The sequence below is a fragment of the Musca autumnalis genome, unplaced genomic scaffold (genome assembly GCF_047663935.1).
Source record: "Musca autumnalis isolate F117 unplaced genomic scaffold, ASM4766393v1 scaffold_1, whole genome shotgun sequence".
Taxonomy (NCBI): domain Eukaryota; kingdom Metazoa; phylum Arthropoda; class Insecta; order Diptera; family Muscidae; genus Musca; species Musca autumnalis.
The window spans coordinates 4,377,628-4,392,517 of record NW_027411644.1 but is presented as its reverse complement, the minus strand read 5'-3'; the positions used below and the strand labels follow the sequence as shown (position 1 = coordinate 4,392,517).

Genomic DNA, 14,890 nt, shown 5'->3' with positions numbered 1-14,890 from the left:
AGGCAAAAATTGATTAAAAAAATATAATTATTTTTGAAAAATTTATGAAATGAATAAAAAATTTGTTTCAAAAAATTATTTCCTGTTGTACGAATGAATACATTTAAGCCTACTTATAACTAAAATAACGTTTATATCATTCAAATATTTAAAAAGTTAAAGCACAAACCACTTTGATCAAATTTTGAAAATGTGTGTTTTTGTTAAAAAATGATATCTTTGAAAAAAGCGTTTACGACATTTTTATGATTCTCAGAATTAAAGAAAATTTTTGATAAACAAATGTTATGCCTGTTTGGTTATCTCATGTGGCTCTAATGTTTTTTTTTTTTTTCAATTATATATCTGCTCACAGTGACTTCAAAAAATTGCCCATAATTCTGATAAATTCATATTTTAAAATAATGTTGTGCGTGAAGTTTTTCACCGAATTACCTTATAATTAAGATTTTATGTAATATTATGTAGAAACTCATCACGCTATGATACAGGGATATGAGGTTGTAAAAACGTCATAACCCTAATGTACATATGAGCGCTGAGCGCCTAAAGGACCTAACCCACATGCCCAAAAAAAATCAAACTGACTGTAAAGATTTAACTGCAACCTTATGAAATAAATTCAAAAAAAGATGTCATATTTCATTATTATAGAAGGTTGTATTACCTAGTGTTATTCAATACAATATGGAATTTTTTTAGTAGTTATTTCAAAAGGTTTTGGTTAGATCTTTATAGTCCGTTTGATTTTTGTTGGGCATGTGGGTTAGGCCGTTTTGGCGCTGATCGCCTCATATATACATATGTATGTATGCTTTTTGAAAGTTATAGGGACTGAGGCGTAGATGCCAGAATATTCTGCTAAACCACATCGCCTGAGAATTCAATTGCTTCAGCATTCTGTACTGATACCTTGAGTTTTAATTATTCAAAATAAATGCCTATTTTTCAGAAAAACTAATCAACCCTTAACGAAAAAAAACCCAAACTATATCACGATAGAAAAAAATTGGCTGTTTTATCCGATTTTTTTAATTTTTTTAATCAATTTGTCGAGTTATTTTCAAATCCGGAAGCAGTTTTTTTTCTCTCTCGGCTCTTGTTTTTGAGATAAAGCTCAGGCCCCTATTTTACGATTTTTGCCAAGATTTTTGTTACCAAAAATTTGTTTTTGGATGTTTTCTAAACGTGATTTCTTTAAGAAGAGGTCGTGTGCTCATCATTTTTCATGAATTTACGTTAAAAAATATATAAGATACATATCCAAATTGTCGTATTTTCTGTACATTAAACTAACATTTTGTCATCAGGGCAATCGAAGGGTGTATCATATTGTATGTCAAAATACGTGGGATGTCAGTTTAATACTCACTCATCTGCATACAGACTAACTAATGGAACCTCGATGAGGTATGTGAAGTTTTACTTGGTCCTTGTTTTGTAAGAGACATATATAAACTCATGGAGGCACGGGATACAATTCACATTATATTAGGCGATTGAAACTAAACAAATTTTATGTGAAAATCTCTGAGACCAAAATTAATTTTAATTGCATTCACTCACCTTCCTTAAGAATACACTTCATTACTTTAATTGATGTCAAACACTCAAAAGTCTTTTGCATATGAAAGGGATGGACTAAAATAAAGTACACCAAAAAAAGAACCCACTTTAAAATTCCTTAGAAAAATATATGACAACAAAAAAACTTCTACCAACACAGCGAAAAACTGGCATAAAAATTCTTTCGAAATAAAGTGCTGCAACCCCTTTTTTATATTCTCCGAATGTATTATCCTTGTTGTGAATAGGATTACGTGAGGGTGTGTTCCTGTTTCAATTCTCTTTTGTTTCAGGCGTTTCTTCTTTGTTTGATTGTTGTACATTTGGTTGAATTGAATTCGTTCTTTCTTTCTATGGCAAAATAAAGTGGCGCTCATTGATGGAATTGTGAAACTACACATCAAATTTAAAGATGCTAATCGAATTAAATGTTTGTCAAAACGAATGCGTTTATGTGGGACAAATATTGAAGGAATGTGGTGACGAATACAAAGCGCCTATTTAGAATTGAAAAAAATACAATTTATAGAAGAAAAAAAAAATAGAATTTCTTCCTTAAAAGAAGCTTTTTGCTAACATTTTTTACATTTTCTAAAACTACGTAACCAAATATTAAATATTTGAAAGTTATTAATATAAAATTAATTATATATTTTTGCTATCAATTAACCATAAGTGTTTTGTGGACATTAGGATGCGTGATATTACCTACTATTTCATGGATTTCTGGTTAAGCGGCAAATCACAATAAATCGTTTTTTAGGCAAAGAAGTCAAACAAAATCTGTTTTTCATCAAAACTAACTCACATGGTCAAGTTTAAGGTGAATTCGCTTTGCGTGACCTTAGTTAGCAAAAACAAAAAAAAATGTAATACAATTAAAAATACATATGTACGGCAGGAAATATTTTAATTAATTCGTATATATCACGCAATGGCAACATCGGTATTTGACAAGTTCTAGGAAGGCTGAAATAATGTTATATTCCAAGAAATAAATTCTGTATTGTGGGTCAAATTTGATCAAATCCAATTTAGTTGTTAAGACATTATATGCTGTTTCATGTCATTTGTTTCTTCTGTGTTTGTTTCCTTCCATCTGTTTCCTAGCTAAAATTGTGTCGAATATATTAAAGGAAAATCCTCTTTCTCAAATGAAATTAAGGAAAAACGAGACAAATGTCAAATTTAAGCCTATATAATTAATAGGTAATACCTATCACCGCGCAAGATATGGACAAATCAAAATACTTTGGATAATTCGCCACATGATAATGGAATTAATGATTACAGTGTAATCATTAAGCTATGATAAATACATAACAAATAATACAGGTATTCAGAAGTACTAATTTTTTCCTTGAGCTCTAAGCTACTTTAAAGATGGCGTTAGCCACAAAAACTTAGCAATTTGTTAACCAATTGGTGTCTAAGACACCAATTGTAGAGAAGTTGTACAAGGCTGAAATACTCAGAAAATGTCGCCAACATTACTGAGGTGTATTTTGCCACCGTTAAAAAGTGTTTGATGTTGACTGGCCGGGGAATCGAACCCACGACCTTCAGCGTGCAAGGCGGGTGTGCATACCATTGCACCACGGTGGTGGATTTCTTAACATCCGATTGTCTTAAAACAAGTAAAAAAGTATCTATCGGAGATATACGCTCAGCATCAGAGATACACCGGCAGCCTGTGTGAATTGAAACACTTTTTCCATCTGAGTATCAAACTGTAAGAGCTGGAGTTCCCCAGGGATCTATATTGAGCCTAATACTCGATAACTTTACCTGACTGATATCCCACAAGCAGAAAATGATATGCAGTTACTCTCTCTAGAGCTCGAACAGCTAACAATAAAGTAAATCGATACCTCTCAATTCCCAAGGATTACTTTGAAAATTGGAACCTTTCCATAAATATCGAAAAGAGTAAAGCTATATATTTAAAGAAAAGGGCTGTAATTTGTACAAAAACAAGGACTAAATAGAAAGGTAAAATTGTTAATGTATAAACAATTGGTTAGGCCATCAATGAGCTGTGCCTTTCCTGTATGGACATTTATCTCCTCCCACCAAATGGAGAGGTTAAGAGCATTTGAAAGAAAGATTTTGTCTCATTGCCTTGGGCTTCGTAGATGGCTAACCGGGTTATTATATGGCTAAGAGGGTTATTACAAAAACCCCTCAACTAAGAAAATGTATGAACTAAGCAAACAATACAAAATATATAGATTTGACAAGTTCACAGTAAGAACAGCCATAAATTTCCAAATGGTGCAAAATTTAGCGATATCTATTGAGGACTTTAATAGCCTAAAAGACGCGAATAAATATCTTCCAGCTATGAGTTTACTACAACCTAATAACAACGGAGGTTTATATAGCTCCTCAGGGCAATTAGAATACTATCATAGAAGGTATAAATCTTAGTAACAGAAGACTTTATAAAAGTCATTGTGAATATTTCCTTTTTCTCTTTTATTTTTATTTTATTTCAGTCATCCTAGTTATAAGTAATTGTACAACTTGTGTTATTTTTTCCTTTTTCACAAGATTCAAATAACATATTTATTTTTATATTGTTGTGTGTTTGTTCGACCTTTTTGATATCAATAAAAAAAAAACCAGAATTGTTTGAGCTTGAAGTCTTATTTTTGTTGTTTATTTATTTATCATTTCCAATATTTACGTGAATTGCATCCTCAGGGAAATCTACAATATTAAAGTATATTTTTGATATTATTATCACAGCAATATAATATATCATATAAATACATATTATATTATTAAACAAACACAGAATTAACACAGAATTTGCTTACAAGTAAAATCAAAATAAAAGTGTCAAGTTAGCTTAAAAACTATGATGGGCTTCACCATCATCGTCGCTTGTTTATTTATTTTTAAATAAAACATAATTATCTGAATGGGCTGGCCTACCCCATAGTTCAAAACAAGAAATAAATTGATATAAATCTAGATAAGTATGAAAATACGTTAGATACAAAGTAGAATAAGAGTCTATTTATAAGATACTAGCTGAACCCGGTGCGCTTCGCAGCCCCGGCTAAGGATAAATATGCCATAAAATGTGGCACTATGAAGTAACTTCTCCATATATGCCCATAATGATGACTTATACGTACTGCCAAGTTTTCCACTTAAATAATGAAACAGACATTTAATATTTGATATTGGTGTCTTATGAGGGATACTTCTGTCTAATTTTATATTTTTCCACAAATTTCCACAGGATGGTCTCTACTAATAGATATTTTGATATACTATTTTTATTATTTGCATTCGTAAGAAACCTTACCCATGGGATTGTCTGCTTGTCTTGTAGGGATATTATAGACCAACTGCTGTTTCGAATCATCTATTCATTTTGTTGTTGGAACCTTCTGGGGTTATTTGTCTCCCTCCGATTATCGCGATTTCATATACATATTGCTATAATATTGATTTTTATTAAGGTAGATATTTCTAAAATTTATAGTTAGTCTGATATACTATACTTATTATTACATGTATTATGGGATACCTTCCCCATGTGACCACCCGCTTCCATTTTATTTAGTGGCATTATAGATTATAACATGGCGATGACTCACACATGTGAAAATTCTCAAGCCCATAATAAATCAAAAATATTAATTTTTGTAGTTTGAACCTTATGGGTTACTTCCCCGCCATTGCCCACTCCCATTTTTTTTCATGGCACATTTGATTGGTTTCAATCTTATAGAGGTTTAAATATATGATTTATGGTATTAGCAGCTCAAAGGGGAAACCTATCCTCTTGACCCCACCCCGCTTATTTTGTAAGAGATGACGTGTACTTACTTCCCACTAAGTTTAAAAAAAAATTGGAGTCTATATCTGTTACCATTCTTTATATATTGGCATACAAAATTAAAATATATGATATATGATATTAGTAGCTCTAAGGGGAAAACTTCTCCTCTTGACCCCACCCCGTTTATTTTGTGAGACATCTCGTGTACTTACTTCACATCTATTCTGACAAAATTTGGAGACTATATCTGTTATCATTCTATAGATATTCGGGTACAAAATCTACATTTTTTGAAGGTACCTCCGATCAACGCGGAATTTCAAAAATTAGTATAGCCTATTTTAATTTCAGGCGATGCAGTAATATACTCTATAAGGCACAAACAAACGTACAAACAAACATTTTTCTATTTTATATATCGTCACCTGAAATGGCCAAAGACGTAACCCTAAGATTTTGTAACTAATTTTGGAAAGTAAATTGAAATTGAAACACGTTTAAAAAAAATAATAATAATAATAATTTAGTCCATATTTATATTAGGCAATTTTCCTTGCGGCAATTGTCAGTTTGAATGAGAATGAGGTGAGGCATATGGTAACCCTTTGCCTCGCAACATCCTCTATCACCAACAAATTGACAATTGCCGCAAGGAAAATTGCCTAATATAAATATGGACGTATTTAGGAGATTTTAGTATGGGCGTATGGACTTGCCCACGAAAAATTGGAAAGTGGGTCTTATATTGGCAGTCATTCCTTGCCATAAATATCGCGCCCACCATTCATTTAGTTGGACACCGTATAATTTAGAGCTTTTGGAAACATGAAGCAAATTCTTATTCCCTTCGAGAGTTACAGTGTACACCATTTTAGCGAAAAGTTTTGAAGTTTTGTGGAGAGCTACCTGAAGGAGTGGACCGATATGGCCCTTCTTCGAACTTGATCTAAGTTTGGACAAAATTTTACAGCGAATACAATTTGTTCCAACAAAACTCAAATCGATTTGAGAGCAGCACTTCACTTTTCTGAAATGTTGTGCGGTAGGTACCCGAAGGCGTTGACCAATATAGCGCATATTCGAAACTCATCTACGTCTGGTAGAAATATTACGATGTACAAAGTATGGATCAAATCGTTTACTGCCTTCGAGGATTATCGTGCGCACAATTTAGCGAGTATTTTTGAACTCTTGTGGGGAGGTACCTGAAGGAGTGGACCGATATGGCTCGTCTTCGAACATAAACTAAGTTTGAACAAAGTATAACGAAGGCCAAATCGGTTGATCCGTTCCAAAGTTATCGTGCGCTCCAGCCACTAAACATGGTGCCATGGGGGTATTTTACAGCGCTCAGGAAGTATAGACCTGAAAAAACCTGTAGCGTCGTAATAGGGCCAGTAAATGCAAGTTGTTACAACAAAAATCAAAGCGATTCGAGAGCAGGCTTTAAACTGAACTTTTCCGAAATTTTGTGTGGGGAGTACCCGAAGGTTAGTCCATATTCGAACCTAATCTATGCCTCGTAGAAATATTACGATGTGCAAAGTATAGACTGCGGTTACTGCCTTCCAGAGTTAACGTGAGCATCATTTTAGTGAAAAATGTTGAACTTTTGAGGGCGAGGGAACTCGAAGAAGACCCGATTAATTTATTTGCGACATCTATTGTGTCTTAATTATTTCGGACAATTCGACCATAAAATTTGGCTAAAAAATAATACTTCTTGAGGGGAAAAAACCTCTTTTCAGAAACAAACTAGAAATAAAAAGGAACATTTTGTTCATATCAAAGAGAGTCTGGCCGCTTTTCTTTGAACTGAATGAGACCTTATCTCTTCCTATAGCCGAACCGAATAGGTGAACATTTTTTTTTAAAACGACACGACTTATAGATAATTTTGACATGGTTGAAACATTCACCTTGGAATTAATATGAAAATGTCCAATTCAACCAATTCTTGTCTCAGTCGAAAGAACTGACGCAAGCAGCTAAAGAGAACAATAAATGTTAAATTCAACAAAAGCAGTTTCAGCTCGATTTAACAAAAAAGTAACACATTTTATGCCATGTAAAAAAGGTTTTCTTATTGCCATTATTTATCGCTTTCAATTTCACTTTGTATTTCTATGATTTCTATTAAAATGGTGAAATGTGTGCTAAAAGCTCTTTACCACACTGGATCACGTTTCAAATGACTTTCTACTACCTATAATGCATTGACATCGGAAAACGCCGGCTGTGCGGCGATACCTTAAAATTTTCACGGAATTCTACTTCCTTAATGTTATGGCACATTGCTAATCTCAATAGGTTTTCCAGCACAGGGTTTGGCAGGCGGCGGCATGTGGCAGTTGTACAGCTACATTGGCCAATTCATAACACTTAAATGCAAACGACAACAAACAACAACAAATGTGTTACGCTTGAAATGATTGCAAAATGTTAATGTAAATTTTCTTTCTTTCCTCTGGGTATGATGAGGCAAAAAATGTCTGAAGTGCTCCATTACGCTGTGCCGAAGGTGGAGATGAAGAACACTTATACAAGTGGTTGGTTGATTGTCCACATAAGAGAATATTTATATTTTGGCATCAAGAGGCCATGTGTTTCGTGCAATGCAGTGCCCCCCAATCGAAATATAGTCTCTCCTAAAAATCCTCCTCAATCATGTGCATGTGGTCTTTTTACACTTGAATAATTATCATCTATAGCCGGACATAATGTCCAATGTCGTTCCAGTTCCTGTTGTAACCGCGCGCGTGTTTGTGTGTTTGTGGTACTTGTTAAATTGGCAAAGCGTTTCTGTTGGAATTTCTGTTTTCCCTTTTAATTCTTGTTCTTCCTTCGACAATAAAACAAGAAAAGAAACAAAAAAAAACATCATCTACGGTGTGCTGGTGCTTTTGGAACATGTGTTCAGTGTGTGTCGAAATGGAATTAAATCTCCTTGTCGGGAGTATGAATCACAGACAGCCCCATAAGAGTGTTAAAATCCATTTAAATGCAATAAATTCCGGTATAGTGGTACATTGGTATGTGAGTGTAGGTGTGTGTGTGTGCGTGCGTGCGTACATGTTTCTCTATATGTCGATGTTTTGGTTATTTTCATTTAAAGCCACCCTCAGGGGGAATATGTGTAATACGCACATAACTACAGTGGTCACTCCGAGATGATAAATTTCCAATGAGAACAACAACATCAGGTGATTCTCAAAAGGAAATAAGTTTTTTATGGACCATAAAATGACATGGAATGGGGAAACAAATATTGGATGCATAAAATTGATTGTTGAACGAAACAAAGCTCAAAATTACGTCTGTTAGAATACGAATGTATCTTTATGGGCTTGAACGCAACTTTAGGCCTCTCTCCGTTACTCTTCCTTAGAAGCACATTGTACCATCCTGGCCCTTTTTCTAAAGATTATTTCTATTTTCCAAAGCAATACTATTCGAAGTCGTATAAAATAATCACACAAATCAAAGTTATTTGTGATTCTGCATTCTCAAAACAGTTCCTTCTCAAAAACAATTAGACAAATGCAATGTTCGAAATCAAACAAGACAAATTTACCAAGGTGACACAGAAGGCTAATTTAGGTCTTTTGGTCTTACCTTGTTCTTACTGTAAACAGTTTTCTTGCAAGGAATCCACCAAAAAGTAAGAAAACAATCAAATATGTTCCACAAATTTTAGAATGTATATTTTGGTCATAACTTGAATATTTGTTATTTAATTTTAATTAAACGAATAGGTTTTGACATCATTGCAAGACCAATGTCACCTTCATTATTGCACCATGGTCAATACTATGTTAAATACATCACATTGAACTATGTATTTCATTGACTTCAAAACTTTGAGACATTGAAAAATGTTTATGTTTATTGGTAAGAATGTAAAGGAATTGGTTCGTTTAACTCTGCAATCTTTCATGAAATGTGTATGTCAGCTGTGGTATAACCACTGTGCCTTTGAAAACGCTGTAAAATACCTTTTGGAATGTTGTGGCATAGCATACTTTAAGGGGTTGAAGAAAGTTGATTTGTACGACAAAACATTTGAAACAGTTTCACATTTGAAGATAGGGGCGATTTTACTGCTCAACTGCTGCTGCTACTGATGTAACACACACACACACCCACACACACAACAGCAGCGGGTGGAAACTTTCTAAACAATTTAATATCACATAATGACACTTGCGTGTCAATTGCAATGTTATTCGGGCCATAAACAAGGCAATATTTCCATTTGAAAAGAAATCAATTTTCAATAGGAAAAACTCTTCTACATTCTGGCAAAGCAAATGAAATGGAAATGACTTGAAATTGAAAGAACAGATGATGATGATGATAGAGGGTGGAAATGGAAACTTCAAATATTCATTTCGTCGTCCTTGTGAATGAGTTTCACAAACCGTTGGAAAAGTGCAAATAATTATGGGGCCACAACAAGAAGAAAACGAAGTGCATCACTGCATTTAGCATTGCGAGTGTTATTAAGCTAATGACTGCTACTTCAAACGGAGGCAGGCGTAACTAAGCGAGATGACGTTGCCTGTAAGGAAGTTTCATTTAAGTCTTTCTGTCTGTCTTTTTAAGCATTTTTCCATTTCAGAATAATGAGAGCAAGAAAAGGAAACGCAAACATCTAAATCATCAACGTTTTTATTAAAATTCTTGTGGGAGTGCTAAGTTGTTTTCTTTGCTTTAATTTGCGCCAGAGCTGATTTATAAATGAAATGCCACGACAAGATGCTAATGAAACAACAGTTATGCAGTCAGTGAAGTAATTTCTTAGAGTAGAAAAATATTATTGTGGTTTCACTTAATCATAAAATATATTTAGCTTTCTTATGTTGAAAGATGATGGTGTTTATAGACATGGCCATAAACATGACACAGTGAGTGAAGTTGCCTTAGATAGGATTAAAAGTGGAATTATTTCCTCAACTGTTTTATTGAAAGGAGGATAATTTTTAAATCTGTGGCGACCTACCATTATGACCTTAATTCAAAAGTGCCAAAATTAATTTTAGCCGTTACGGCCTATAAATTTATGGTTACAGAAGCATATCGTCTGCTCCGTCGGAAAAGGTCGTAAGTCCCTCTAAATAAATTTTTCAGGAGGAAGAAAAAACATTCCAGCGCTTTCTGTATTAAAGATTTTATTATGGTGGTAAAGGCAGTATTTTTCGTTTATTTCTTCCGCTTCAATAGCTGTACTTTGTTTGATAAAATTCCATCGCGTTTGGGAGATAATTGGATGTCTTTGGACTTACGACCTTTTCCTTGTACAGTTTTGTATTTTTGTAGGGACTTACGACCTTTTCCTACAATTTACGGACGTTTTTAAAATAAAATATTTATACTTTACAAAGTAATGTGCAAAGGGCATATTCGTGTAACATCGCGAAGTATTCGTCGTAGACCCCCTCTGCTTGCCATTTTTTCATATCTTGACTAGATAAAGCGATATAGCTATGTGTGTCCGTCTTGTAATAAAACTCCAGGCCTCAAATTTGGAACGATCGTCACGAAATTTTTGTGGAGAGGTCGGGTTTCGACCAGAAGTGACCCCATTAGATGTTGGTTATGATCGAAAGATGTGAAATGGACCAAACTTACAATTTTTACCCGACTTTGTAGCTGTCCTGTAGATCGCAGTAATATTCTAATCGGAGCGAAATTTTAAGAATGATTTGAGTTTAAGACAAAGAATAAGCTTGAAATTTAACATGGTGATGAGATAATTATTACCGGGTTTAATGGACCAAAACTTTTGTGTGAAATCTTATATATAAAAGACAATGTGTGTATGTTCCGCATTGACTCAAAAACGGCTTAACCGATTTTTTTGAAAATTTCAGAGAATATACAAGGAACAACCGAGGTAAAAATAGGTTTTATATTTTTTGAATTTCGGAGGGGACGGGGGTAGACCCTATTTAAAAAAACGCTGTTTTGCAAAAGTTATGAAAGCATCGGTCAGAAAATTAATTTGCGAGGCAACGGTCAGATTATGCACAGGGATGTCTCTTGGTGGAAGTAGGCTATATATTTTGTTGAATTTCGGAGGGCGGGTTACAACTCTGCCCTATTTTTGTAAATGCGTTATATATAAAACTTACGAACGATTCCGCTTCCCCAATCCTGGGTACATATTTTAGCAATAAGACCCGACCAGAGTAAAATTCGTAGTCGGTATAACAATGACCGTCTGTCCGTCTTTTGAAATTAAGATACAGCTCGCAATTTTTAAGATAGATCTTCGTGATTTGGTATAGAAGTTTCTATTACTTCTAGGATGTTTGGTATTGACGCCTTCGGTATTGCATTCGTCGAAATTCGACGACACATACAAGTGGAAGAGGTTTGAATTGTTTTCGCAGACACTTTCGTCGGAGTTGTATGAGGTTGCCAAGGAAAAACTTCTCATTGAACTTTTTTCTTTGCTTACCTTTATACTTCGAGCTGACGATTGATGTTTGGGTATAAAAAGTTTCTTGTTGAAGAAGTTATTGAAAAATAACTTCGGTGGAGAACAAGAAACAAGGGAACTGATGAGATCCAGTGGCGTGGATCGAAACTATAGTATTCCCTGCCTTACCCCTTGGCGAACAATGCCAAATCGTTTCCACTAATAAAATAGTTGTTTTAAAATATTAAAACAACAACAATGGGATTAAGCCAGACTATTTTGGAAAAACAAAAAGTTCGGCAAATATTTAATATAAAACATGACACGTTGTACTTACGACCTTGTATTTCTGCCTTACGACCTTTTCCTTCAATTAAATTTCATGATTAATTCCGTTAATGTACGTGGTTTCTTAGCTACATTGTAATCCCAAATAGTGTCCTTTTTTGTCTTTCCAAGTATTTCTGCCCCAACTCACTGCATCTTTTGTTTTTGTCTGCAAACCATGTAGAATCTTCAGCATGTAATGTCTTTCTGCGTTTAGGAAGTTTAGCATCAGAGCTTTCAGAATCACCGTGAAAACCGTAGATAACTAGACCCATGACACTATCGTCTAATTCCATTCCAAATTCATACTGCTCTTTGTTAGCAAAAACCATGATGTCTTCTTAGTTTAATAACATTTCAATCAATTATTGTTTTAGAACCATTTACCCGTCCGTTAGAAGCTATTACTTTATTGAATTCAGAATACAAACTAATCTCGTTATGTGAATAAATGTCCTTAGAGAAACCACAAATTACCACTAAAGTTAAGTATGCTATACGACAGTAAAAACAGTAAAAATTTAGATTTTTTTTTTTTAAGTTTTTCAATATATGAGGTATTTGAACACATACAGCATCCCAATTTGTATCAATAAAAAGGCCAGAGCCATCTTTCATAATCAGTTCGCTTATAGGGGAAAATAGATTTCAAATGTAAATTTTCGTTGCAATATAGAAATTATCACATTTTTGTTCAAAAGTTTGGTCCAAAGGCTCCGCCAAATATCATCCGATTCACCAACGGTGTAGGCTAGTTCTTTACATTGTACCCCAACCATGGATGACGTTAAACATGATATCTGAACTACATTAGCTGTAGTATTCTTTTAAATTATACATTTTCCTGTGGACTTACGACCTTTTCGTACTCAAATTTGTACGTTTTGTGGACTTACGACCTTTTCCGACAAGGACAAAACATGTAGAAAAACGCGACATACTGTACTATCATCTGTGACGTGTACTATCATCCTGTAACAAAAACGCGATTTCCAAAAAAAAGTGGACTTACGACCTTTCCCGACGGAGCAGACGATATATCTTTTTTAGTCATTCACACATAATTATTGGTCTGTTGAATATTTTTTTGGTAACATAAAGGGAAAATTGTTATTGTAGTAAAACTTTGTAGATTTGTGAAGGTTCTGGAACAGGCATTATATTTTCTGGATAATATCGTAAAATTTTCTTTTCTTAAAGTCCCAATTTACATTGGGCGAGTTTACTTGCGGCAATTGTCATTTTGTAGGAGAGAGAGGTGAGGCACCCTCTCTCACCTACAAACTGACAATTGCCGCAAGTAAACTCGCCTAGTGTAAATTGGGACAAACATTTATAATAATTTGCTATGTTCCAGAACCTGCAAGAAGATACTATTTTTTTCTACGATAACATTTTTTCCTTTATGTTATCGGAAAAAATTAGTAAATTCTTGCAGGTTCTGGAACAGACCAATATTACAAATTATAGAGTGCATACACATTATTGCTTTGTTCCCGTACTTTTTATAATGGTAAATTTAGCACAAGAGCAAACTGCCAAAATATTCTTTACCATAGACATTTATTCAAAATGTACGGGAACGGAAGAATGGCAAAAATTGTAAACAACTTGTCCGAAATGTCAAAACTAATCAGTCAGCAAACAAGCTGCTTGGTTCTGCTCACCTAAATTTGTGGGGTAGAAAATAGCACAAGAGAGTGTAATTCAGCGCCATTTTTATTTAAAGAGAAATTTAAGTTGTGCTATTCTATGGAATACGGGAACGGTTTTCTAGCACCAAATTGGAAAATTAGTACTAGATTGTACTTTTTTGCAGTTTCTGGAACACAACTAATATGTTTCTTATTTCGCTTGACTTGATTGTTTTGTCAGTACCTGAAATCGGAGGATCTATTCAATATCTTTTGACATTAAATTTTGTCAAACCAAAAAATACCCATTTTTCATGAATTTTTTCAAAGAAACTACAAATATTTTTCGGTAGATGTTTTTTCCTCCTGAAAGAACACATCTTAAACTACTTCTAGAATTTTTGTTGTTGAAAAAGGTTGCATAATTTTGTGGTAAATGGCTACCTGCCAAACCCTTTTTTTGTAAAAGCGTTTTGTGGTTCCAACGATAGCTCGAAAACGGATCGGCCCTTCTTATATTATTGTGGGCGTTTTAAGAACTTTATAATCTTGTCTTTAAGCGCACAGAATTTTAAAAAATTGATTTTAAACAAAATTATGATCTGTCAAATTCAAAATTTAGATTTTAGCGAAAAAAATGACCATTTTTTTGTCAAAAAATCGGGCAAAGTTTTTTTTAAAAAAATCTGTCTTGCTTAAAGACAAGCTTTTTATGTATGTATATAATAAGCTCACCAAACCATATAAAGATCGGTCTATTCGTTTTCGAGCTATCGTTGGCACCGCAAAACGCTTTTATAAAAAAGGGTTTCGAGAAAAACGCGTTTTAAGTTGAGCCTCTACACACAAAATTCAACGGATTCTTCAATTTGAACGGACATATCTCATCCAATTTTGCCCGATCTACTTGAAATTTATTGTGGTATACTATATAATACCTATACTTCAAAATAAGCTAATAAAATTTTTCCCATTTTTTGAAAGTGACAAGTAGGGGTAACCCCTTAAAATGATTTAGTTTCTTTTGTTTTTGTTTGAACATAGGTAATCATAAAATGCCCGACATAAAGACCGATACACTAGAAGTTTTGAATGCAAAATTTTCTTTACAAACAGTTGAATGAGTATTGATACGAATGA

General features: G+C 33.9%; 1 protein-coding gene and 1 long non-coding RNA gene across 2 annotated transcripts in view; one reads left to right on the top strand and one right to left on the bottom strand.

Annotated features, from left to right (window-relative positions):
* The window catches only part of tinc (transmembrane protein tincar), an 85,383-nt gene that overhangs the window by 29,294 nt on the left and 41,199 nt on the right, over positions 1–14,890 (top strand). The window lies entirely within an intron of this gene.
* Positions 1,454–2,295, bottom strand: LOC141389441 (uncharacterized). The gene is made up of 3 exons (XR_012409045.1): positions 2,275–2,295; positions 1,567–1,641; positions 1,454–1,505 (listed from the first exon to the last, which is right to left on the bottom strand). It is a non-coding gene; the product is annotated as an uncharacterized lncRNA (long non-coding RNA).